The sequence below is a fragment of the Notamacropus eugenii genome, chromosome 1 (assembly GCF_028372415.1).
Source record: "Notamacropus eugenii isolate mMacEug1 chromosome 1, mMacEug1.pri_v2, whole genome shotgun sequence".
Classification (NCBI taxonomy): Eukaryota; Metazoa; Chordata; class Mammalia; order Diprotodontia; family Macropodidae; genus Notamacropus; species Notamacropus eugenii.
The window spans coordinates 71,408,321-71,435,249 of record NC_092872.1 but is presented as its reverse complement, the minus strand read 5'-3'; positions in this window follow the sequence as shown (position 1 = coordinate 71,435,249).

The following is a 26,929-nucleotide window of genomic DNA, read 5'->3' as shown; positions in this document are numbered from 1 at the left end:
ATCAATAGAACAGATAATACATATTAAATTTCTTTTTAGCCTTACAACTTAATTTCTATTACGTACACCTTTACTGATGAATGGCCTTGGGTATTTTGGCTAGTACTTATTTTCATGGTTGTTACACAGTACAGTGTTCAGCACATAGTAGGTACTTAATCAATGCTAATTAATTGACTGTGCAACATTATGTCAAATCCATCAAGGAAAGATGATCAAGAAAAAAAAGGATGGAGAGAAGTGAAAATTTACCCTTGCCATATAAAGATGCTGCTGCTGACCTGTGGTGTGTCAATAGCCAATCAGCTTGAGAACTTATGACTAAATAGATCTACTCAAAAGTACCTAGGATTTGGACTTCAAAGGGATCTTAGAGATCACTTGGTATATTTGGGAATGAGTAAAGGACCTGTGATGTTATCAGCATGGGGAACTCTTAGTATCAGAACTCTACCCCTCCATCAATCCATTAATTCATTTGGTATTCCATCTATGACTTACTGTATATAGTATGATGGGAGCATAGATTTGGGAGGGATCTCAGAGGCCACCAGTTTCATCCCCTTATTTTACAGATAAAGAACCTGAGGTTCAGACGTTAAGTCACATAGTAAAAAGTCACAAAATAAAGTTATGATGTACAATTTGAACCTGGCTGCCCTTTCTCTAGAAAGTGTAGGATATTCCTTCTCTCAACAAGCATATAGCAGGTATTTAATACATTTTATTGAATTGAATTGAATTGAATGTGAATAATTAAGGACTCCTAGGCATGGAAAAATATAGAGGCTGCAGGTTACAGTTTTATGGTGAATTTTGCATTTATTTAAGAGTTGGCTCAATGCCTTGGCTCTTTTTTCTTTGTCTCTTCAACCTCATAGATAAGCATCTCTAAGGAATAAACAGTAAGCTAGATGATTTTTGTTATATTGCTTATTTTAGAAGGAAATCTTAGATATGTTATTTTGATCAGCTTGAATCTCTATCAAAGTAATTGTGGGATTTCTTGACCTCAGAAAGCACTTCTCAATTAATTGAGACATAATTTACTCCATGGATGTCTCTTTGACATCTTGGATGACAGATGCCTCATTTTCATCTTTGGGAGAGTAGCTCCCATGATTTAAAAGAGCACGTTGCAAGTTGTGATCAACTGCCTCTGTTTTTCATAATGAATAATCAGAGCCAGACTTTAGGAACTCAACATTCTTGAAGGCTACCAAATGCCTTGACGTTTCTATTTCTGTGAACTCTCTTGTTATCATGAAGGCAGTGAAGAGATCAAGCATATATTATTATTTTTATTATTGGGAAAGGAGAAAAAAAAGTCTTAGGAATAACAATGCAAAAATATCAACTATGTTAAGAGGGCCTAACCACATGACACACCCAATATATGGAAGGTGAGCTTCTGTTAATGTGCTTTCTAGTTTCATTGAAACTAGTGTGAGGTTTGACTGCATTCCAAGACAAGCCCAAGACAAGCTGAGGAGGGCTGGATTGAACAGAGCTCTACATCAGCCTCAGAGAAGACATGAACCTTCAGTATTGACAATGAGGTTGATGCACGCATTGCCAGAGCTAACTCAGTGTTTGGGAGGCTTCGAAGAAAAGTTTGGGAGAGAAGAGGTGTTAGACTGACTATCAGACTGAAGGTCTACAGAGACATTATGCTGACCTCATTGTTATATGCTTATGAAACATGGACAGTCTACCAGCACCATGCCAGGAAACTGAATCGTTTCTATTTGAATTGTCTTAGGAAGATTCTTAGGATCACCTGGCAGGATAAGGTACCAGACACTGAAGTCCTTGCTCGAGCTGAACTGCCAAGTATTCAAATTATGGTTCAGAGAGTGCACCTCCAATGGGCTGGCCATATTGTTCCAATGCAAAATGTACTCTTGCCAAAAGACTATTTTCTGGAGAACTCGCATGGGGCAGGCGATCATATGGTGGCCAGAAGAAGCGATACAAGGACACTCTTAAGGTCTCTCTCAAGAATTTTGGATTTGATTGCGCAACATTGGAGACTCTGGCACAGGATCACTCAGCATGGCGTGCCCACATTAGAAAGGGTACTGTGCTCTTTGAGCAAAGTAGAATTGAGACAGCACATAGTAAATGCAGGATGCACAAATTTGGGATATCCAACCCAGATATTCACATGGACTATCTGTGCCCAGCCTGTGGTGGAGCATTCCGAGCTTGTGTTGGTCTGGTTAACCACAGTCGGATACACTGAAATTTCACTTTATCATGGAGACATTTTGGTCCTCTTTGACGATGAAGGACAACAACCAACCAACCAACATATATACATACACACATATCTCTGTCTCTATCTATCATCCATCTATCTATCTATCTATCTATCTATCTATCTATCTATCTATCTATCTATCTATCTATCTATCTAAAACCTACGCTCTGCAAGATCTCCTGGATTTGATCTCTATAAATCCTTACCACTTGTTTCTCATTTGTTCCAACCAGGTTGCCAGTTTTTGTTTACATAATTATTTTCAGTTTCAAATGCGAGAAGGTAACTGTGATATGCTAATAGGATGGAGAGCAGATTAATGGTTCTTTAAATCTCTGAGTCTCATCTCACTTAAGACTCGTTGATATCATAGGATCCACATGCAATGGATGCTGAATGACTGGCTTCAAAGGTACTATGACAGCAGGTAAGGAGGACATATCAAAGATTGCAATGCTTCTCTTAGAGTGGTCACCTGTAATTAGGGATTAGAAAATACTGGGGTGCTTCTGCATTGTCTTGAGTTCCCTTGTGACCTCTGGACATTTCCAGGGTACACTGAAAAAGAAAGTTTTTAGCACACATATTTATCACAGAATGGCTGTTTGATGGACTTTCAGTGCCATAGATCACCCTCATAGAGGTAATAATTTGATTCAGAACATGTAATCTTTCAGGCTGTTTCATAGCTCCCATTGGCAAATAGTTTGTGGGGCCAACCCTTGGAGTCTTGCTCTGCTACTTACTACCTGTGAGAACTAAGTCAAGTCCCTTAACCTCTCTAGACCTCAGTTCTTTATTTGTAAAATGATGGACTGGACTAACTCAGGGGTTCTTAACTTGTGATCTGTTAACCTTTCAAATATTTTGAAAACTATATTTAAACATAATTGGTTTTCTTTCCAATACTATGTAGCAATTTTTTCATTTAATAGTGTTATTCTGAGAAGGGATCCACAGACTTGATCAGATTCCCAGAGGGATGCAGGACATGCTCAAATAGGTTAAGAATGCTAGGGGCTGATAGGCTCTGAGATCCCTTTGAGAACAAAGTCAGTGATTCTATACTGAACGGCCACCTCTGTGTTTATCACACAAGTAAACAATGTGTTTGAATTCTGAAAGTGAATGACATTTGTGATCCTGTTGGGCCTGATAATCAGTCTCCAAACAGGACCCCGTTTGATTCCTAGATATGTATGAACTCAGAATAATTTGCTCATGAGTATTGTATGTCTCCTAAGTAAGTGTATGATATTTTTTTCCTCAGGAAAGAATCCCTGACACTTTGGTTGTAACCTGCTTAGAGTTTATCATTATTAGGTGTGTGTGTGTGTGTGTGTGTGTGTGTATGTGTGTGTGTGTGTGTGTGTGGTGTGTGTGTGTGTGTGTGTATGTGTTGGAGGTAGAAAGTGGGGAAGGGAATGAAAAAAATGTGAAAAAAAAAATAATCCCCCCAGTTTTGCAATAATTCTCTATCTCTCTGGGTTTATTGAGTTAATCTAAAAAGTTATAGTAGGAAGGGAGGAATAAAACAAGCACTTATTAAGTGCATACCGTGTGTTGGACACTGTGCTAAACCCTTAATAAATATAATTTCCTTTAATCTTCCCAACAACCTTGAGAGATAGATGCCATTATTATTTCCATCTTATAGATGAGGGAAATGAGTTAGACAGAGGTTAAGTGACTCACACAGTGTCTGAGGTCAGATTCAAACTCAAGACTTCCTGACTCCAGACCCAGCACTTTTCCTACTCTGTCCCCTAGTTGCCTGTAGTGTTCAGTTAGAATATAGATTGGCTAACTTATGACAGATAGGATGCTCATAGGATATGCAAAGAAACCTACCAGGAGTGGAAAGAATTTTATGTGTGTATGTGTGTGTGTGTGCGTGTATCTGTGTATTTATATCATAATCAACCCTCCTTTCCTCCTCTCTGCACATACACATATACACACAAATGATTAAGTCTCATGATAATTTTTAATTTGAACAGAGCTGAATGAAAAGAGAGATTTCCCCTCTCACTCCAGGATTCCAGTGGTTGGTTTGAATGAGAATTTCAGAATTACTCTTTGTGTGCTCCCTTATATTCTTTGCTCTTGGAACTTTGAATACACAAATGCCCTGAAGCGGCATACTAGCAATCTTGAAACACTGGAGGCTAAGAATGTGACAAGCCAGAGTGTTCTTTTTTTACTGATATCTATATTTTTTCCCATTCTAGCTCTATTTATTTATTTTTTGCACTTAATAGTATTTTATTTTTTCCAATTACATGGAAAGATAGTTTTTAGCATTGATTTTTGTAAAATTTTGAATTTCAAATTTTTCTCTTTTTCTGATGATGGCTTTCCAGTAGTCCCATGATTTTTAAATTGTCTCTTCTGGATCTATTTTCCAGGTCAGTTGTTTTTCCAATGAGATATTTCACATTGTCTTCTATTTTTTCATTATTTTAGTTTTGTTTTATAATTTCTTGGTTTCTCATAATGTCATTAACTTCTAACTGCTCCATTTTAATTTTGATTTTAATATTTTCTTCAGTGAGCTTTTGAACCTCCTTTTCCATTTGGCTAATTCTGCTTTTTAAAGCATTCTTCTCCTCATTGGCTTTTTCGACTTCTTTTGCCACTTGGGTTAGTCTATTTTTAAAAGTGTTATTTTCTTCAGAATTTTTTGAGTCTCCTTTAGCAAACTATTGACTCACTTTGATGATTTTCTTGCATCACTCTCATTTCTCTTCCCAATTTTTCCTCCACCTCTCTTACTTGATTTTCAAAATCCTTTTTGAGTTCTTTCATGGCCTGAGATCATTGCATATCTATTTTGGAGGTTTTGGATGTGGAAGCCTTGACTTTGATGTCTTCTTCTAATGGTATGCTTTGTTCTTCCTCATCTAAAAGGATGGAAGAAAATATCTGTTCACCAAGAAAATAACATTCTATATTCTTATTTTTTCCCCCTTTTTGGACATTTTCTCAGTCAGTTACTTGACTTTTGAGTCCTTTGACATCTGGAGAGCCTGCTCTAGGGATCTGCAAGTTCTCAGTTCCTCCAGGTTGGTGCAATCAAGGAAGAGGAGTTTACTCCTCTCTTGGCCTGATCTCTAGCCTGGGAGCAACCACAAGCTTTTCTGCCTAGGATGGGTGAATAGCGTTCCCTCTCCACAAATGTCTCTATTAGCTCCACCACAACAGTGCTCCTTCTCACTCCAGGGTCACCACTCAGGGCTGAGATCCAAATAAGCTGCTTGATTCCCCCAGGGACTAAAGATCAGGGCTCCTAAAATGGAAGCTGCTGCTGCCCTAGGCCCAGAACTTTTTCACTGACCTTTGAAGTTGTCTTTGTCATTTGCGGGTTGAGAAATCTGGGAACTACAGTTACTGCCCATGATTCCACGCTCTGAAGCCTGCTCCAATTCTGTCAGTATGGTGCTGTGTGGCCAAGGCTGGGCTGCACACCCCTCTCAGCCCAGTGCAATAGACCTTTCCTGTTGGCCTTCCAGGCTGTATTGGGCTGGAAAACTCTTTTGCTCTCTCATTTTCTGGCTTCTGCTGCTCTAGAATTTATTTAGAGTCATTTTTACAGGTATTTTATGGGCTATGGGAGTAGAGCTAGAGCAGGTCCATCTTTCTACTCTGCCATCTTGGCTCTGCCTCATCTCACCCCAGAAACCTTGTTTTTCTAGCCTAGCTCATCTTCAAGAACATATGTTCAAAGACCTGTGTGAAGGATCATTTATCTTCCATTTCCTTAACATGGCTATTTGCCCAAGGCTCTGGCCAGGACCTTCTTCTCTCTTCAGTTATTCTCTTGGTGATCTCATTATTCCTTTGGGTAAAATTGTTGTTCAGTTATGTCCAACTCTTTGTGACCTCATTTAGGGTTTTCTTGGTAAGCATACTGGAATGGCTTGCCATTTGCTTCCCCAAATCATTTTATGTTTGAAGAAACTGAGGCAAACAGGATCACAAAGCTTGTAAGAACCTGAAGTCAGATTTGAACTCAGGAAGATGAGTCTTCCTGACTCCAAGTCTGGTAAACCATCTACTCTGCCACTTAACTAGCTTATGTGTAAAATTGAAAACTCTAAATAAATGACTCTCAAATCTATACATCTAGCCTATATCTCTCATCCAAACCCTAGGCTTTCATTGCCAGCTGCTGGCTGGTGATATCCACCTAGTTTCATTAGCATCTAAAACTCAGCATGTTCAAACTGCAACCCATCATGTTTTCTCTTGAAGCTTCCCTCCTCAAACTCTTCTCTTTCTCATCTTTCAATCCATTAAAATTAATTGACTTGAAGTTATTATTCACTCTTTTCTCCATGCCAACTCCCCATATCCAATCACTTCTGAAGTTTCCTTATTCCTACTTTAATAGGAAGAATAGATTTCCTTCTTTCTATTCATATCTCTTCTACCTTAGCTCAGGTATTTATCATCTTATGTCTGAACTTGATTTATAAAAGTTTTAAAATCATATCCTTTACTTCCTTCTTCCCCTTGTGCCATCCATGTTATCTATAAGTACTTGGTTAAGTTGCCTAAATTGCTGCCTTATGCCCTTTGCATACTTTATATAAAATAAAATCAGAACTCTTTGGCTTATTCAATGCATGACTCTTTTCTGTATCTCCAACTTCATCTCATATTACTTCTCTAAGAGAACCAATCTCATCTACTGGTAATTTTCAATTTCTGGTCTTACTTCTACCCCCTGGAGTCACATAGAATTAATCTATTCTTCCTTTTACAGTGGCATATATCCAGTTAAAGATAGTTTTCATTCCTCAATCTTGTCATTCACCTTCCTGTCCCAGTATTTTTACTCTAGTCATCTATCCCTGCCTAAAAAACCACCTTCCTTTTCTTTTATAAAGTTCTATCCTTTATACAAACCTCAATTCAAATCTCTCCTCTTCTGTGAAGTCTTCCCCATTTATCTAACACTCCATAATGGTTTCTAGCTCTGAACTTCCACAATTTATTATTTTTTGTTAGTACCACTCAATTGTCACCTAACAAATATGGCTAATTTGTTCAATTGCTTATTCCTACCTCCCCCTCTACCTTTTTTGCTACTTTTCACCTCTCAGAGAAAAATGATCAAAATCAATATTGCTATTACTACTGGAAAGAGTATGGAAATCTGCTTCTTCCTGTTTCCTCTATTTAAGATTTCTCCTGTTATATAAACCAGTCTCCTTCTGTGACCACAACTACCTGAATTGTGGCCTACTCCACTGTAAATTTCTTAAGGTCAGGAACTACCTTACTACTATATTTATATCTTCAGCACTAGAACAGCACCAGGCATATCATAGACACAATACATTGCTGTTGAGAGAATTAGTGTGGTATGGTAGATTATAGAGTCAAGAAGAGTTGAGTTCAAGTCCCATCTTTACAATATTTTTGGGTAAATCACTTCATCTCTTAGTGCTACAAGTAACTCTTTCCAAGGGCATAAGCTGCAGAGATGATTCTGATCCATACTGGAAGAAGGATTCCTCATCTGGAGCACCCTATGTTGGTGAAATTAGGAGATCTGGTAGAAACAAAAAAAATACTCGTCAATGAGTTAGAGCCATGTTGTGCCAATACAATACCCACAGCAGCTACTATAGATAAGCAGGCATATTTCCAGGGAAAATTCACAAAATATAAACTCTCTTTCTCAAAGACAAAACAGAAATATTTATTTACATACCTGAAAATCAGTTCCACCATGGTAACAGAGAAGTCTGTACACAGTATCAATAGAGGGAGGGCCGCCATCCCCAAGCCTGCCCTCCATCAGGCCTCCCCACAAACAAGTTGCCTTAGGCAAAATATCTCCATCTTCCATTCACACTAGCTGCTGTGCCTCAGCTCTTTGTGTCTCTTTCCCAGCTCTGCCTCATTCTCTCTTAGCTTTGCCCTTCCTGCTCTACCCATTCAGCAAGGTCCTCCCACCATGGACTTCATTTGACTCAAGCTGTGGTCTGGGCCAAAGCTCAAAGTCGGTCACATGGGCCTATTAAGGGGCAGGGAAGATCTTCAAAGTCCCTTACCATTCCAAGCCAACTCAGAATGGTTAGGGAGAAATGATTGTTATTGTCAGTTTGAATATTTACACCTTGTTTACTGCAAGTGAGGGCTTGATTTATTCTTTTGTTAATTTTTTAGACTTAAAGTGATGAAGAAAATATTAATAATAATACAGATTAAATTCAAACGTGTGCCCTGTATATTTCTGTTCTTCTTTTCCCTTCCTTCCTTCCTTCCTTCCTTCCTTCCTTCCTTCCTTCCTTCCTTCCTTCCTTCCTTCCTTCCTCCTTCTTCCTTTTCCCTCCCCTCTGCTCCCTTCCCCTCTGCTCCCTTCCCCTCCACTCCCTTCCCTTCCCTTCCCTTCCTTTCCCTTCTGTTCCCCTCCCTTTTCTCGCTCTTTCTCTCTCTCTCTCTCTCTCTCTCTCTCTCTCTCTCTCTCTCTCTCTCTCTCTCCAATTATTAAAATTTGCCAGCACTCTATTGGAAATGAATATTGACTGATTGATCAATCTCTCTGAGTTTCAGTTTTCTTATCTATAAAATATGAGGTTAACTTCTATAACCTTTGAAGTCCTTTCCTATTCTAAATCTAAATTCTATAGACTCCAATGTAAAGATTATAAATCTTTTGCAGATGGAAACCATGTCTTATCCATCTATGCATTTCTAATACTTGGTAAAATTGACTCACCTTTCCATAGCACTTTAGGCTGTGCCAAGTACTTTTTTCACAACTCTGTTTGGCAGGTATCAGAACTGTTATAGTCCCAATTTACAGATGAAGAAACCAAAGCTCAAAGAAGTTGAGTAGCTTGAAAATGATCACACTGTCCTAGGGAATGTAAGTGGCAGGATTTGGACCTAGGTCTCTTGACCTCAAGTTCTGGACATTTTATACTACATTTTAGCTATCTTTTCATAGCACCTTGAAAGTAGTTAATTGCTAAATAAATATTTGCTATTTATGATGATCTCTCACATGCGCTAAGCTAACTTAGGCTAGCCCAACATACACTTACTATAGTGGATTGGAAGAATGAAAGTGGCTTTCTTAACAAACAGTAGCACAGGTTTTGAAAAAACTGGCTAACAGAACAGTAGCTATGGAGCTGCTTTCATCCTCAGTATAAGGTTATCTACAAAGTAGGCGGACTGGCTTTGGAATCCTATAGCCAAATGTCTCCACAATTGCCAACCAGTAAGAAGAATGATGTCATAAATTGGTTATATTTTACACAAATGCTCATGAGAAAAGCAAGCCTCGGTTAGATTTGGACATGAGACTCTCTGCAGCAATGTGATAAGAACATAAAGTCTGTGCAATAATAAGAAGTAGCCCATTGGCCCTTATGTACCCCTTGTGACATCTTCCTGGCACGTACGAGTAGTTCCCTCTCCCCTTGCACTCAGATTGACTCATCATTATTGTTTAGTTCTTAATGAATACTGATAAAATATTCAGCAGTGGTTCCAATTTTTATTTTTCCTTTTTTTTCTAGGGGTTTGGAAATAATGCTCCTGTGTAACAGACTAAAGGTATCCTATAATAAAAGCACATAAAAATGGGTCAACAAAATGAAAGTGTCAATAAAAATTGTCTTTATGATGACTTCCAGAGCATGCTTGCTGCTGACCTGGCTTTTATTTCTTCTTTAAATATTAATTGTTGGTTCGCTAGTTTGAAAGGCTAGTGCTGTGCACTGATCAGTTTATCACTGCACATTTTTATCTAAATGTTTATTATTATTAATATTTTGGAGGTGTTCTGGAAGGGAGAGAAGGAAACCAGACAGTACTGCTCCCATGAGGAAAGCGGAGCTTTGTAATACACCTATATGTAATGAGAGGAAATAAGCCTTGATACTCCTGTGCTCCTTCGAGAGTCCCCCATCTTGTGTTTGAATGGGTCTTTCTATCGAAGGCTGAGAGAACATTGCAGTGTTTCTGAATATTGGCTAGTCAGCAAAAAAGAAATAAAGGGCAAAGCTCTTTATTTGTTGTTTTTGTTAAATAATGATGGAAAAAAGCTTATTTTTTTTAAAAAAGGAACCAACCCAACATTTTCCTCCTGATGTATTTCGTTGCTAATCTCTCCCTTGACTCCATAAAATTTCTGTATCTCACACACTTCATTAACAGATGTGGATGTTTGCTCTTTTCCTTATAGAGTCTTACAAATTGGAAGGATCTTTGAGATCTTCCAATCTCCAGTCTAACTTGAGGATGCTTTTCAACAGCAAACCCCACCTATTATCATCTGTTTAAATGATTCCAGGAATGCATTCCCTGTTCACTATTTCCCAAACTAGAATGTTTCATTGTTGGATGGGTATAATTGTTTTAAAATTATTTCTTAAATTGAACCTAAATCTGTTTTTAGTCAATATCTATTTATTGGTACTAGATCTACTCCTCTAGAGTCACAAAAAATTAATCTGTAATCACTAAATGTCATTGTGGAGCTTGAGTTCACTCATGACAACCTGTTCCTTTTTCCTTTCTTAGTCTTTTTTCTCATAGAAGAAAGCAGCAAGGTTGAGATTTTAATAGGTCACTTCTTTCCTTACTGACTGGGCTGCCTTGCTGGTGGGACTTCCTCACTTAGCCCCACCGAGCACAATTTTTCTTTTTTATCAGTCAAGGTGAGAAAACTTATCTAGTCTTAGGCATGAAATCTCTGAGTAAGCTTTATCTGAAGTCAAAATGATAATGGATGTTTAGGGTCCTTTAATTGTAGGGAGGCAAACGGCTTAAATCCATACAAAATTCTATTTCTGTACTTGGGGTGCTGACGGGCCTTAAATTTTGCAATAAAATTAGTTGATAATGTCCCTAAAATGTTGAAAATTGGAAGGTATTTGCAGGTCATCTGGTCTAACCTTCCAGTCACAGAGATGGATATGGAGTGTTGTAGAAAATAGACAGTACCATATCTCTCATGTGTATAATCAGCCCACATATAATGCTTAACTTATGTGTCTGTGTGTATCTTCATGTCTCTAGACTTCTGTTTGTATGTCTCATTTCCCATCATTTTTGTCTCTTTTAGCCCTGTCTCTTCGTCTTCTGTTTCTATCTCTATCCTCTCTTTGTCCCTCTCCTGTCTCATGCCTTATTTCTGATCTCAGTCTTCTAGTCTGTGTCCTATCTCTTTGTTTCTCTGAGGCTGTTCCCATACCCTACCATACCCTACAAATGGAATTTCTTAATTCTAATGCAAGAATTTACATGAATCCCCATTAAACGTCACCATACTGATTTTGACTAACAAGATGTAATCAAATATACAAATATACATGTATATATACCCATATATACATATATGTGTATATACATACATACTAACATATAGGCAGGTTACAGACATAGGTGAGCTGACTTTGAAAAACCTTTTTTTGTTTAAACCAAAGAAATCAAAGTTTACTGAAGAATCACCAAACTGGGTTGCCTCTTAAGGACCCTAAGCATTTGTGATGCTTGTATTCACAAGCGGGCCAGATAGAATCCCAGCTAGACAGAGTCTGAGCCGGATTGAATCTGAGCACCTTCATGGAGGCGAGATGGAACTAAATACAGAAAAGAGTATAGGAGAGATGGGGGGTGGGAGTCTGGTAGTCCAGAGTGATGGGAGAAGAAGCTCAGGAAGGGAATCCCAGGAGAATCAAAGGCTGGAAACAGCTGGAGGCAATCAACAGACATCAGACTGGGGGCACCTGGGTGGGAAGCAGGTGGGGCAATCAAGAGGTAATAGACAATGGTCACAGATTTGAGTATGAAAAGCCAGATTCTGTGGGGAGATACAAGGGGAGCTCAATTTGAGTATGAAAGGCCAGATTCTGTGAAGAGATTCCAGGGGAGCTCAAGGAAGTTCCCAGAGTCTGAACCCCATCATTCCCCCCTCAAATAGATTGAACCCAAATTCTTTTGGGGTAAAGGGCAAAGGTCTCAGCTTCTAAAACTTCTTCCTGCTGCAAGAGGCATAGAGCTGTCCCTGCCTTGATGGGTCCTGTTCAAGGCGTCAGACTTCAGAACCTGGGCGGTGCCAGGTCCAGTAGGCTGAAGACCTAGGATTTAGACGGAGGTTGGTATATAGCCTGGGCTGTCATCTGGAAGTTGATGGCTTGCACCCTTCCAGGTAGCAGAAGAACTTGAGATTAACAGCTTTTCTGGGTCAGGGAACCATAAATGACGAGGTTCTGGGTGATGGTGGACCCCAAGATACCGACAGTCCGGGTCGTGCTCAAATGAATTCAACTCAAGCCTTCTTAAAGCCAAAGAAAACAAAGTTTACTAAAGATTAGCCAAACTGGGTTGCCTCTTAAGGAGTCTAAGCATTTGTGATGCTTGTATTCACAAACAGGCCAGATAGAATCCCAGATAGATAGAGTCTGAACTGGATTGAATCTGAGCCTGAAAAACTTTTAAATGAGAAGTAAATAGCTGTTAAAATCTCTGGTAACATCATGAAAATAGCGTTAAGTTCCTGGCAGTGTCCTACTGAACCACGTGGTAAATGTACTTGAGATTACCCTCAGGAATCTTCCAAAATGAATGTCTTATAAATTCAATGGTAAATCCTTTAGCATGGTGGTAATTAAGAGGGAGAAAATGTCTAGAAGTAATTTTAATATGGATTTTCTTTTATTTGATCCATTGGGTGACGCTTTCTGAAGGTACATGGTTTGTTATTCAAAAATTATGCTTTTGACTTTCAGATATTATTAATCACCTCTTAACTTCTTCCCCTATGAATTTTTGAGGTGCAAGAATGTGTTGAAGTTTAGTTGAACTCTATTGGTTTGAAGCGTAGAAATTAGACAGAAAATTTTTTTTATATGCATATATGTATATATGTGTGTATGTATGTATGTACAAGTATATATCATGCATAGATGAAAGTTTCTATTGAGCTTGAGTTGAGAAGAGGCCACTGATAGTAATCTTTTTTTGAAGAAAGAATGATGTTTTATGATGAAAAGGAGTAGGAGAAACAATCATTTTTAGAAGAATATGCCAAAGAAATTGAGAAGATATAGGAACCAATCCTGTCTTTGTTTATTGCTGGGCATTGCTTGGCAGTGGGTTGGTACTTAACAGGTGTTTGTTGACTTGACTTTTCCTGCATGTTTCTTCACTGATAATATGTTGTAGTCCATTCATCTTCACCATGCACCTCTCTACTGCCCTTTGGTTAAGGTTCAGTTTTAATTCTTCTAACACTATAGTGTTTCATGACTTGTAGCCATACAGCATGTTCAAAAAATATTAATGTTAAAAAGATGGGCCTTTATTTGAGGAAGGAATTTACTGTTATTTAAAGCACCATATACTTTTCCATAGAGAAAATTAAGCCCCTGCTATTCAATTCACTTGTCCATTTTCAGTATCAATTTGATTATCTGTCTGTCTACCTATCTCTTTCATACCATATTTTGGATAATCTTTGACTTTTTCCATTGTGAATAGTTATATGAAATATTTCTCTTTAATAATTATGGATATTGTTTGTAGAGAATAACATGATTTATAAAGAATGGCTTAGTGGGTAGACAGCCTCTAAGTCAGGAAGAGCTATGTTTAGGTTCCATCCCTAATATGTACTATGTAACCCTTGGCAAGTTACCTAACATCTTAGTGCTCTAGGCAACTCTGAGTCTGTAAATTACAGAAAACATGCTAACTTACATTGGGGAAGCTTGTTTACTTAAGGCTTTCCTATATCAGCAAAATCCCATGTTTTGTCCTTCTCCCTATCCTTAAGGATTGGTAGGTTGGCTGTATTCTGTGTTTGATGTAATCAACAGAATGCCCACAGCTGGTTGAAGCACCTGGTGAACCCACTATCTGTTGAAAATCCCAGTTCAATTGGATTCTGTGCAGGACATTGTCTGTTACAGTGACAAACATGTTTGGTGAGCACATGCCTCCATTTTTTGCTTCACTTGGTATTAATGACCAGAAGGTGTCATGAAACAAAAATATCTCTGCTGTTACATCTTTGATGAGGGTATGAGAAAGGAACATCCAAGCTTTTATAATGGATATTCTGTAGCTGAACACATACATGAAGTAGAGAATGTAAAATCCCATGATGCTGATTGCTTGTTGGTTATAGAAAAGAATTCAATTTTTATATAACCTTTTTATATAACCTTTACATCTCTTTTCTAACAAAACATTTCCCTTGTATATATGAAAATCATGCAGAATTCCTTTAAAGGTATACTTGAGAAACATATTCATGTAAACTTTGGCTATATAATGTGTGTATATGTTTACCACCCAAAATCACACATCTTACAATACAACATAGTAGAGAGGGAACAATGTGACATCTTACTTCCTAGAATTAGATTCAAAGAACCTAAGCTCATTTTCTTTTCTACCACTTAATTTATTATATTTGTAATCTTGGGGCAAGTATCTAATATGCCCAGGCTTCAGTTTCCTTAGCTGTAAAATGAAATAGACTGTATAACTCCCTAGTTATAAATCTATGATCCTAAAATCTTTCTAGACTTTTTAACTTTGTACTAGAAAACTGAGTCTGGAGCCAAAAGACTTAGTTTGAATCCCATTTTCTATCTTTGTGACTCTCAGGCCTCAGTTTCCTCATCTTTAAAATGGAGGAATTATACTATGTGACTACTGAGATCCTTTCCAATTCTAAATTTATAAGAAGAGGCATGTTGAAAGTAGGATATTTTAGTTCAAAATGGCTTCTTTCCTCCTTTCTGACCACCCCCACCTCTTAATTCACAAATGGGGTGATGTGCTTTTGACCATTTGCCTGCCTTTTTAATGAAAATCGTTGTTTGTGGCCAGGATTCCTCTATGATGAGTGCCTTTGCTCATAATGAATGTGGCCTTCCCCATTATGCAACACTGACAATCCGTATCTTATTAATGAGTCTTCTAGGCATCCAGTACCATACAGCTTGTCTTCTTTGACAGTGAAAAAAATACCAGAGAATCTTCTTTCCCCATTAATCATCAGTATTGCCAACAGTACTGTAAGGAAAGACAAAGAAACACAGAGCAAGGGAAGGGTTGCTGCCAGTCAGAAAGCCAAACCCTCAGTAGGTATCATACTTGGAAATCACTTAAGTGCCTTTGCTACTCTAGTAAAGCTCACATTATGGAAGGCATAGATTCACCCAAACTTATAGGCATAAGTCAATATTTCTTAAAGTCAGAATACCAAGGTAAGTATTTTTACACTGTGTCCATTATTGAAGGACATTATGTGCAAAAAATCATAAAATATTAAGCCTTGACTTAGAGCTAAAAGGGAATGAGTTTTAAGTTCTATCTAGTCTAGTCCCTTAAAATTATAGATGAAAAAAAATGGATCAGAAAGGTTAAGTTACTTGCCTAAAGTTACATAGGTAGAAAGCTATAGAGCTGGGATTTGAACTCAGGTTTTCTGACTAATAATGAGTTACCTTTTCCCTTTATCCCAATGCCTCATAATTTCTTCAGTTTTGGGAACCCTTCATGTCCAGATGGAGATTACAACTGATAACTTGTCTATGTGAGTTTGCAGATAAATTACTCTATGACTTAGCAGATAAACCCTACTGAGTTGCCTGTGGTACGCAGTGGTTAGTAAATTGCCCTGGGTCATGTAGTTACGAACTGTAAGAGTCAAGACTTGGATGCAGTTATTTCTGATTCAAGGGCTTTAATATTTAGAAGAAAATGGTATTATAAACATTATATATATATATGTATGTATTTTGTTATGAGTCACCAACAAATAAGAACTTTTGCATATATGAAGAATGTAAAAAGGTGATTGTATGAAACCATGCTTATCTATTACATGCAGCTTGTTTTCAAAATTATATAATACATTCAACACATTAATTTCAAAACTGCCCTGCTAGTTGTTCCCCTGTTATTTTCCTTCTGTTCTCTTCCTTGCATTAAAAAAAATAGTTCTTCAATGATACTCTTAAAAAAGAATCCTTTTCTTGCAGCAAGTAAGCTTATTTAAGGAAAATAAATCCACTCATTGGCCATGTTTGGAAATATATGCTTCATTTTTTTACCTCTAGTACATCACCCCTCTGTTACAGGGTAGATAGCATGCTTCATCTATGGTCTTCTGGAGTCACAGGTGATATTGCATGGCTCATCATTCTTAAGTCTTTCAAAGCTGTATTTCTTTATAGTCATTGCATATATTGTTCTTTAAGTTTTGTTTACTTCAGTCTTCATCAGTTCATGTAAGTCTTCCTGGTTTAATATTTCTACCCGAAAGAGGCTTGGGAAGGCTGCTTGAACTATTACCCTGTGATTCTGCAAGCTGTGTAATTTGAGGAGTGATACATAATTCCAGGCAAGGGGGACAGTCAGTTAAAATGCACAGAGTTGGATGATGGATTATCTGTTGTGAAGAACTGCAAAGACTCAATTGTCCTTGGATGGCAGAGTATGTAGAAGTGAGATAGGTATGAGAAGGCTAAAAATGTAGGAAAGGACCTACTTATGAAAGATTTTGAATGCTAAGTAGATTTTATATTTGATCCAGGAGATAGATTAGAGCTTATTGAATAGGGGATTTATATGGTTGAACCTGTCTTTGAGGAAGACCAGTTTGATTGGCATATGGACTGGAATGAGGAGAGATTTGAGGCAGGAAGACCAACCAACAAGCTATTGGCCCATTCTAAGCATGAGGCGAGAGAGCCTACACCAAGGTGCTGAAGATGTTAGAGAAGATAAGGAATTGTACATGAGAAATGTTACAAAGGTAAAATATTCAGGACTTGGCAAATTGGTTTTCCATATTTATATATTTTCCTTCTTGCAAACTGCAGTTATGAGAAATAAGTTCTACCTCCTTCCTTTTTTCCTTCCTAGCATGTATATTTTTTCCTCCTAAGACCATCAAAATAAGAGAAAAATCATGCATAGACCTTTTGTTTTACTCCTGTTTGTCTTTATGACCCTATAGTAGTTAATTTCCAATGGAATTCTCATTCCATCTCTCCCTAGAAGAACATAAATACTTAATCATCATTTAGCCCCTTCCCATTGCTCAAATGTACGCATCTTTCCAGTTTTCTCTTTACTCTTGTGTTTTCATTTCAAAGTTTTTACTCATCCTTCAGAAATGTTTGAAATTCTCTGCATCCATTATAAAGCCAGTCCTACCTCTGCCCCTGCCCAAGGATTACAATTACTTCTGCAGAATAAATTACTCTTGGTTGTAAGCCTTTGCCTTTTGGAATATCATATTCCAAGGATTTTCATTTTAAAATAGTAACTGACAAGTTTTATGTGATTTTGGCTATGATTCTTTGGTACTTAAACTTCTAATAGTATTTTTTTAACCTAGAAATTCCAGATTGATTTTGGCTTTTATATTTTTGGGAGTTTTCACTTTGAGATTTCTTTTAGCAAATGACCACTATTTTCATTTAACACATTCTCTCTCTCTCTCTCTCTCTCTCTCTCTCTCTCTCTCTCTCCCCTCTCTTCTCTCTCTCTCTCTTTAGCATTTATTTTCTCAACCCACTCCAACCCCATTGGAAGAAAACAGAAAAATAAAAACCATTTTAACAATATGCATAGTCAATAAAAACAAATTTCCGCATTGGCTTGCACAAAAAAGCGTATCACATTCTGCTCCCTGAGAGGCTATCACATCTCTGTCAGGAAGTGACTTGCATGCTTCATCACGAGGTCTCTGGAGTCATCATGGTTGATCAACTACATTGATAAGAGTTCTCTAATTTCTCACTTGACTGCACTACTTTGGGACTTCTCTGACATCTTTCACCATGCCCCAGGAAGCTCATTATTTGGAAAACTTCACTATTCTACTAGATTCTATCAGCCTTGGTACACACTTCTCATCATTACCCTCTGCCCCTCTGATTGAAGGTGGAGCCAGGAACTCCCAAGCCTCTATTTAAGGAGACAGTTCAGCAGAGACATATTTCCATTTTCCACCTGGCTAAACTACTTTGGGACTTCTCTGACTTCTACATCATAAGCCCCACCTTTCTTTTTCTTTCAGTTTCCTTTAATGTATTAGCTTCTCCCCATTAAATTGTAAGCCCTTTGAATATAGGGACTGTCTTTTTATCTTTGTATCCCCAATGTTTGTTATAAATCCTGGCACATAGCACTTAATAAATATTAATTGACTATTAAATCTTCAAAGTTGCTTGTGTTTATGATGCTGAAGTTATTATATAAATTGTTCTCTTTCTCACTTAATTGCATCAGTTCATACAAGTCTCAAATTTCTCTGAATCCGTCCTTCTCATAATTTTCTTATGGCACAATGATATTTCATTATATTTATGCATAATAATATAGCTAGCCATTCTCCAGTTGGCAACTTACCCTATCTTTTTAATAGGTGTAGTATTTTCATTTAAGATTTCCTGAAATATGGTATCCGGAAGTTTTTATTTTTTCCTATGGTGGGTAGGAGGCTTGATTTTCAAAGAGCCTGTGATTTTTAAACTATCTCCTTGACATGTTTGTGAGGTTTTCACGCATAATCTTTTAAATTTGCTTTTATTTTCTTCAACCTGTTGATGTTATTTTATTATTTATTTGCATATCTTGGAGTTAATGAGTTTTATTTGTTCCATTATAATTTTTAAGAAGTCCATTTTTAGGGTAAGGTTTTTCTCCTGTGCTAAGACTTTTTTTTGCCCTTCTATTTCCTCTAGAATTCTTATTTTATTTATTACTTCAATTTTTAATATCTTTCTTTTCCTCACACACTTTTGCAGTCCTTGTATACAACCATTATTTCCATCCAAGGCTCTGTCGGTAGTTGTAATATTACTCTCCTCTGAATTTACTTCTTAGGCATCTCTTGATTCATAGTATTTCTTCCTAGTATTTGGTGTCTTGTTTTAAAATAACATCTCTAGACATGATTCCTGGTTTGAGACTTTGTTTTAGGGCCAGGGTCCATTACCTACAATACTTTTAGGTTAACCTATTGGAGTTCTGATGTCAATTTTCTAGACTCTGGCTACTGACTTCCATCTTGGCAGGTATGTCTACATTGAGAGTGTTGGCAAGTTACAGCATCCCTTGTATCATCTGGATTCAAAACACTGTGTAATTCAGACCTTTGTTAGCAACTAAATTCAGAGTTACTTACCTTCTGGGGTATCTGTGGTCAAAGAACTATAGTTTTCTAATGTGCCCCCTCAATTCTTCCCTTCTGAGCACTTGTGGATTCCTCAGGGCCCTTTGGAATGTCTCAGATCCGAGTCCTGCTGATTTCCCCACCCCTAGGGTGATGTGGTTAGAGCACTGCTGATCTCATGTCCATCATCAGGGTGCTATCATTTCTAAAGAGCCCCTCTTCCTCTTCTGAGTTGAGGTTTTTCTCCCTATGACACCCCTCTGCCCCTACCCAAAGCCCCATACAGAGATCCTCCAGAATATACCTGCAGCCTGCAGTGTGCTCCTGAGGTTTCTCTTTTGTTTACCTGTGCCCCCCTCATTTATTTATTTGGTGGTATCTCTTTTCCAGTGCCTGTAGGCTTCTAGATATCTGTCTTTTTTTGGGTATGGTTCTTATACTGAATGAAAGGACTTGATGTAGTTTCTCTTTGGATTTTTTATCTATTATTTAGTCTGGTCTTCAAAAAAAAATCTTTGCTTGAGCAAACGTGGAAGAAATGGGCTCCTCTGGGACCTTTCATGTTATCATATTAACCAAAAATCCTTCATAAACTCTAAATTTCTCCCACAAAGCCTTAAATTAGATCTTATTCCAATTTATTTCAAGTACATCAGTGTTTTTTGAGTATAAGATATCACAGGGCCTTGCCAGGATGTGATAATAAAGTGTGATAAAGGATGGGGAGTGATTTTGTCTTCGTATATTCATGTAGCCATTGATGTAAGGAATGGTGCTGGAGGAACCAGACACCTAATCATAACCTTTTTTTCCTGTTCTATTATATGTAATGTTGATAATGGACATACACAATCAGACCTTTTTTGAGTCCTTTTCTCATAGATGGAGGGGCTTCATTATCTACTTAGTGAATACATCCTATAATGATGACTCATGGGTATTTTACTACTTAAAATAATTTTAAAAAAAGAACTTGATGAAAGCTTAAAATAGTAACATACTATTTTATGAAAAAATAATAATTTGCTGTTTGTCTTTTGTTTTTATATCACCTCTCTCGGAGTTATCCATTATAAGGAAGAATAAAAAAAAGAAAAAAAATCGTTCAGCACAACTAACTTGATATTAATCAAATCTGAAAGTATATGTAGAATTTCACAAGGAAAGAGACATATTCTGACACTTCTTCAGCACCCAGCTTGATCATTATAATTGCTTCACATTGAATGTCTTTGTTTTTTTCTATTCCTCTACCACATTGTCATCACTGTATATATTATTTTCTTGGTTCTTTATAATGTGCTATTCATCAGTTACTGTTTGTTCTCATACTTCTCTATATTTTTCATATTCATAGTTTCTTATGGCACAGTAATATTCTATTACATTCATATATCATTCTATATTTTTGACCATTTCCCAGTTGATGGCATTATTCCATATCTGATAGAATCTCTGTAGCCTTTGACTCTGTTAACCACCCTCTTCTCCTAGATACATTATCTTTCTAGGTTTTTAGGACTCCACTTTCTCCTGGTTATCCTTCTATCTGACCACTCTGTCTCAATTTTCTTTGCTAGATCCTCATTCACATTATACATGCTTACTGTGGTATCTCATGAGGATCTGTCCTAGGCCTTTTTTTCTCCTTCTGTACTACTTCATATGGTGGTTTTTATCAATTCCTATAGATTATTATCTCTATGATGATTATTTGCAAACCTGTATATCCTACCTATTGCTGACGTCCAATCTTGTATCTATCTCTAATTGCTTTTCAGATATCTGGAACTCTCTGTCCAATAGACATATTAAGCTCTATATATCCAAAATGGAACTTCTTAACTTTCCCCTTAAATTCTCCCCCTTGCAACGTTCCCTATTACTTTCAAGGGTAATACTACCCTTCCACTCCCTTAGATGCACATCTTACATGTCATCTTTGACTCCTCACTATTTCTCCCCCACCTTGACAATGAACTGGTACAATAGCCTTCCTGCCTCAAGTCTCTCCACTCCCATCCATCCTTTATTCAGAAATAAAGTGATTTTTTCTAAAGCACAGTTCCAACTGTATTACCTTCTTAATTCAGTAAACCCCGGTGGCTCTCCATTGCATCCAGGATCAAATATAAAATCATCTTTTTAGCATTCAGAGCCTTTCATAACCAATTTCATCAAGTGACACCAGTGTCTTTCCTGTTTCTCAAACAAGGACACTCTTTCAGCTCAGGACTTTTTTCTGTCTATCTGTCTCCTGTGTCAAGAACACCCCTTCATCTCTGCCTGCTGAATTCCCTGGCTTCAAGTTCCAACTAATCTTATCCTCTACTGGAAGCCATTTCTACCCTTTCTTTCATTTATTTATCTATTCCTTTATTTTTAATTCGCATTTAAAAATGAGTTTCACAATTTACTCCCTTTTCTCCTCTCACTCCTCTTCATCCTGACCTTCTCTCTACCCACTGAGAAATCTATATAATATAAATTGTACATGTGAAGTCATGCAAAATATATCTTTTATCCCCTCAATTCTAGTGTCCCCTGGATTTTCCTTTAAATAGCTAAGGTATACATTTGTTTTTTGTTTTTTTTTGCTGGTAGATTGTGAGCTCCTTGATGGGAGGAGCTATCTGCTATCTTTTTTTTTTTTTTTTTGTATCCACAGAGCTCAACACAGGGCCTGGAACATAGTAGAAGCTTAATAGATATTGATTGATGGGCATCTACTTTTCCCCAAATCTTTGCTACTGTAAAAATAGGGCATAGTTTTTGCAAAGCATTTTAAAATGCAGTGATTAGGATGCTCTTTCTCTATTTTATTTATGTAAATCTCACTTATACTTAAAATGGTGGAAATAGGGATCTTAACCTTTGAAGTCCTGTGGGATCTAGTTCAATGCCTTACACATAGTAAAGTACTTAATAAATGTTTGCTGGACTGAATTTAATAAATAACTGCATTTTGCATAGATTTGATGTCCTTAACTTAACCCTTCTTTGCAAAGGAACGTACATCTCCTTTGTCCATTTCCTTTCATTGTTCCTTTCTTGACACTTCCTTGAATGGCTTCTTGAGCTATAATCCTTGCTCTATAGAGAAGCCTGTGTTTCCTGGAACTGTGTATGAGGTTTTTCGTTTTTTTTTCCAATTACATAGAAACTTAGGACCTCAGCCTTTAGAAGTCTATATAATTCAATCTATATTTTAAATAAAGTAGATGATTTCTACCATTAGGCTAGCAAAATTCTTGGCTGAGTGTAATGTTAATGAGATTTATGTCAATGAAAAATCTTCCCCACCCATTAGTAAGCCTCTCCTGGAGTCTATTAAGGGGAGTTTGATTAGGGGAGGCTCCTTTTGTAGGAACACTCACACCTTTTGTTAATTAATGAGGCACTGAGTTATATGGGTTCTGCCCTCCAGCTCTGAAAAGCGTCTATATATACTCTGAGGTGAGGTTTTTACTTTGGGGGCTTCTTTGGAAGAATTGTTCCTATGCCAGATGAGAATCTGTAGCCCTTTCTCCCCTCCCTCCCTCCCCTTTGAAAATCTAGATGTTGGTGCTTCCCTTTCTGGCAACTATGTGTGTATGCATGCATGTAATGGTCAGAGAGTTGGAAGCCCTGCCTGTTGGTCTTTATTTCTCTGCTTGCATTTTCTCTGTTGGTGAATGTAATTAAAGTAGGTTATTGACCCCTCAAAAGTTGTTTTCCTTTTAGAAAAGCCAACTAAGAACCTGTGTACAGCCCGTCCTGTGTATGTCAGGGTTCTTGCTGCTACACTGACAGAAAATTAAAAAAAAAAATCTCTCTTAGAAAACTGGACTAGCAAATTGTCTTCCTCTTTTTTCCATGTCTGCTATGCTTCTCTTTGATTCTGTACACTTGGATTAAGGAGGAAAGACCAAACCAATACAAACTGCATTTGGAGTTAGACGCTGGGTTCAAATCATTAATTTGATGATTAATTTAATTAATCTGCTATTTATTAGCTATATGACCTTGAATAAGTCTCTTTTCCTCTTGTAGCTTCATTTTGTTTATATGTTAAATATTGGGGTTGGACAAGATGACCTGCAATGTCTCTTCTGTCTCTAAATCTTTGACTTTATGGTTTTCTTATGTTCTAATGATAGTGACTCTATCCATGCTGTTTTATACTTATATAAACCTTCACATCCTCCCTCCAATCCTCCTTAACAGTAGACTTGAGCACCCATTTTTATGTGTTAGCAATCTGAGCAAAAGTAGAAATCTACCAAAAGATTTCTAGAAAATTTTCTATAAACTAGCTTTTAATATGTTAAACAAACTAGTATAAAATGAGGAAAATATTTCAGTCAGAAAATTTGCTATATAACTGAATATGTAATATACTGCTGCTTTTTTCAATGAGTTTTCTGCCTAAAAGTATATATCTTGGAGCTCAACCATGTTATATATAGTTTATGTATGAAATATCAAGAGATGCTTAATGTCTGATGCTCTGTGAGCCTGGAACAATTTTCTACTGAGCAGAATATTGTTGAATCAACTTTGTAAAAAATTTAGATTTAAAAGCACACATTGCTAATTTAAACCAAAATTGTATAAATATTACAAATAACATGGAGGAGGAATAATTCTTGAAAAGTATTTTACCATTAGGAATTTATTCAAATGAATGAGTAAAATCATATGATACTATTTCTTCATTTAAGCTAATTTGTGGCTTAATGTATTGGGATAGCTACAGAATTAAATAGAACACTTACTCTAGTACCTAAAAATGTTCAACAAGCCTAATGTTCCCATAATAAATATCCAGCCCTGGAGAGGTGGTATATTGAAAAGAATTGCTTGGGAAATCTGGTATTTTAAAGAGATAGATTGCTGGACTGAAGAAAAAGAAATCTATTTCTGCTGTTTCAAATCGTATTCTGAGTTGAATCACTGCCCATCACTGCAATATATGATCATACTTCATCATTAGGCTATGCCACATCAATGTATTTAAGTTTTTTTTGCCTTAATAATTCCAAGCATGCAGGCCTTCATTTCAAGTAGCTTGCCCACACTAAATTGTCCTGAACCTTCGTCTCTCTTTAGATCCCTCCCATTTTTTCCCCAGCTCCATTAGTAGTTTTCCTATTGCCCAGTTATTCCTAACCTCTTTGAAGGTAAGATTTCCTTTTGAAAATTAAAAAAAAAAGGAATGTAATTCGTGGGCTGTCACATGATAGTGGCTATATAATCACTGGGTACTTTGCTAGGAATAAAGACTCTTCCCAGAAGAATTATATGATTCAATTTAATGGTGGGTAATTGGTCATCTTATTTGACTCCTTATAGGAAAAGCCACAGGTCTAAACTAGAGATCTCTAAGGGAACACTGAGACAAAGAGAAGGAAAACTAAGAAGCGGTACTATGGCAGCACCTACATTCCAAAGTGGCACAGAATCTAACACCTCCAAATTTAGGAAACTCAGTGACACTTCTTTCACTTTCTTGTATGCAGACATACTAGGTGTATTAGGACTAGCACCTTCATGCTAGAATAACTCACCAATCCTATAAAGTCAAGTCAAGACTTCCACTTGCAGAGAAGGAAAGGAAAGGAAAGGAAAGGAAAGGAAAGGAAAGGAAAGGAAAGGAAAGGAAAGGAAAGGAAAGGAAAGGAAAGGAAAAGGAAAGGAAAGGAAAGGAAAGGAAAGGAAAGGAAAGGAAAGGAAAAGGATACCACCCAATTATGTTGTCAGAAAGACTCAGGGCTTGGTACAGGGTCAGATCAATTCATCATTGTGTCTTGTAGGTTCAACATCATTCCATGAATCAGAGTAACTGTGACAACTACAGGATTAGGACATTTTTGAGATGGACCATGGTAAATCAAGAGTTTTAAACAATGAAATTATTTTGATTAGTTTTCTATCTTTGATGTCATGGGCCAAGGGGGGACATTGTACTAGATAATTGGAAGTTTCTACTCCAGAAGCTTGCAGGAATCAAAGAATAAGATTGAGGGGATAGAGAGAAAGGATTGGTTCCAGAGAAGGTACATGGAATAAGAGAGGAAGCACCAGGCAAGAGGAGAAGTCAGATAGCTTTAGGATAGAGAAAAACTCAACATCCCTCAGCCCCCAATAAATTATTTTCTGGACCACAAGTTTCAATGTACGTTGATTGAGAAAACACATGATAGTAAAGCTCTTCTTAATCCATTAATGTATTTGGTTAATTATCCAGACCTAGAGATTTTATTTAATTAAAGACAGATGCATGCTCTCTTAGTATCTTCACACTTATGTGTGTGTGTTCATCCTTAGTTGCTGAAGAAGACCCTGCCATCAGAGAAATGATGACATGACTTGCACTTGACTTTGTTTTGAGTGAGGGAGGGGCTGTGCAGGTCACCAGCCTCACTCCTCCTCCAGAGCCATCTGAATCCAGTGACCAGATATTCATCAGGATGACTGGAGATGACCCAGGATGAGGCAGTTGGGGTTAAGTGACTTGCCCAAGGTCACACAGCTAGTGAGTGTCAAGCATCTGAAGTGAGATTTGAACTCAGGTCCTCCTGACTCCTTCACTGGTGCTCTATCCACTGCACCAACTAGCTGCCCATCTTCACACTTATCTATGTTATTAACTCCCAATTAGCCATTTTTGTTCTATGCTTTTAAGTCTAAAGATCACTCTTGGCAGAGAAAGCAGAAGCAAATTAAGAGACAAGATAGATTTGTCTTCTCTCCCTCTTCCTTTAATATGTTCTGTTATGAACAGTGGTGAAGTCCATTCTCTTTCTACCAATATAACTTTAAAAAATTTGTCCTTAGCATTCCTAACCAGGTTCATCTCATTGTAAGCTTTAGCATTCTAGATACTCATGAACTCTTATAGTAACAATAGCCACAATAAATAATTGCACTACTTCAACACTTTCAGAAATTGTCCATGTGGATACTCTCTTTACTAGCACAGAGTGCAACCCTTCTGTGATTTGTAGATAGTCTTATGTATGCTATTATGTTTTTTTAAATGCATTACCCATATCGACTTCTCTAGAATTAGAAGGCTGTATTTAAATCTATCTCTCTATAACTTGTATGCATATTTTTAGCTTTGGTATCCGGTGACAAAAGTTATATACACACATAAAAATAGGACACATTTCTAAGCAACAAGCACTTTCAATTTGCCACTAGTCATTTTTACATCTAGATTCTGTATCTGTTGGCTTCTCCCATGTCCTCTGTTTCCAGTGCGAAAATTATTAAGGGTTCAGCATTGTGCCAATCCCGTATTTATATCTGCCTGGGGTTAGTCATAGCTCTACACATGTTGATATCCTTCCACAGAGGTTCTTAACCTGGCATCAACAGTTTCCCAACAGATATATGGATTTATTTTAAGGTGCTCATGAATTTGGATGAGAAAAAATTGCATTTTTATTTCAATAGTCTTGGTTTCCTTTGTAATCCAATATATTTTATCCAACTTAAAAATATGATTC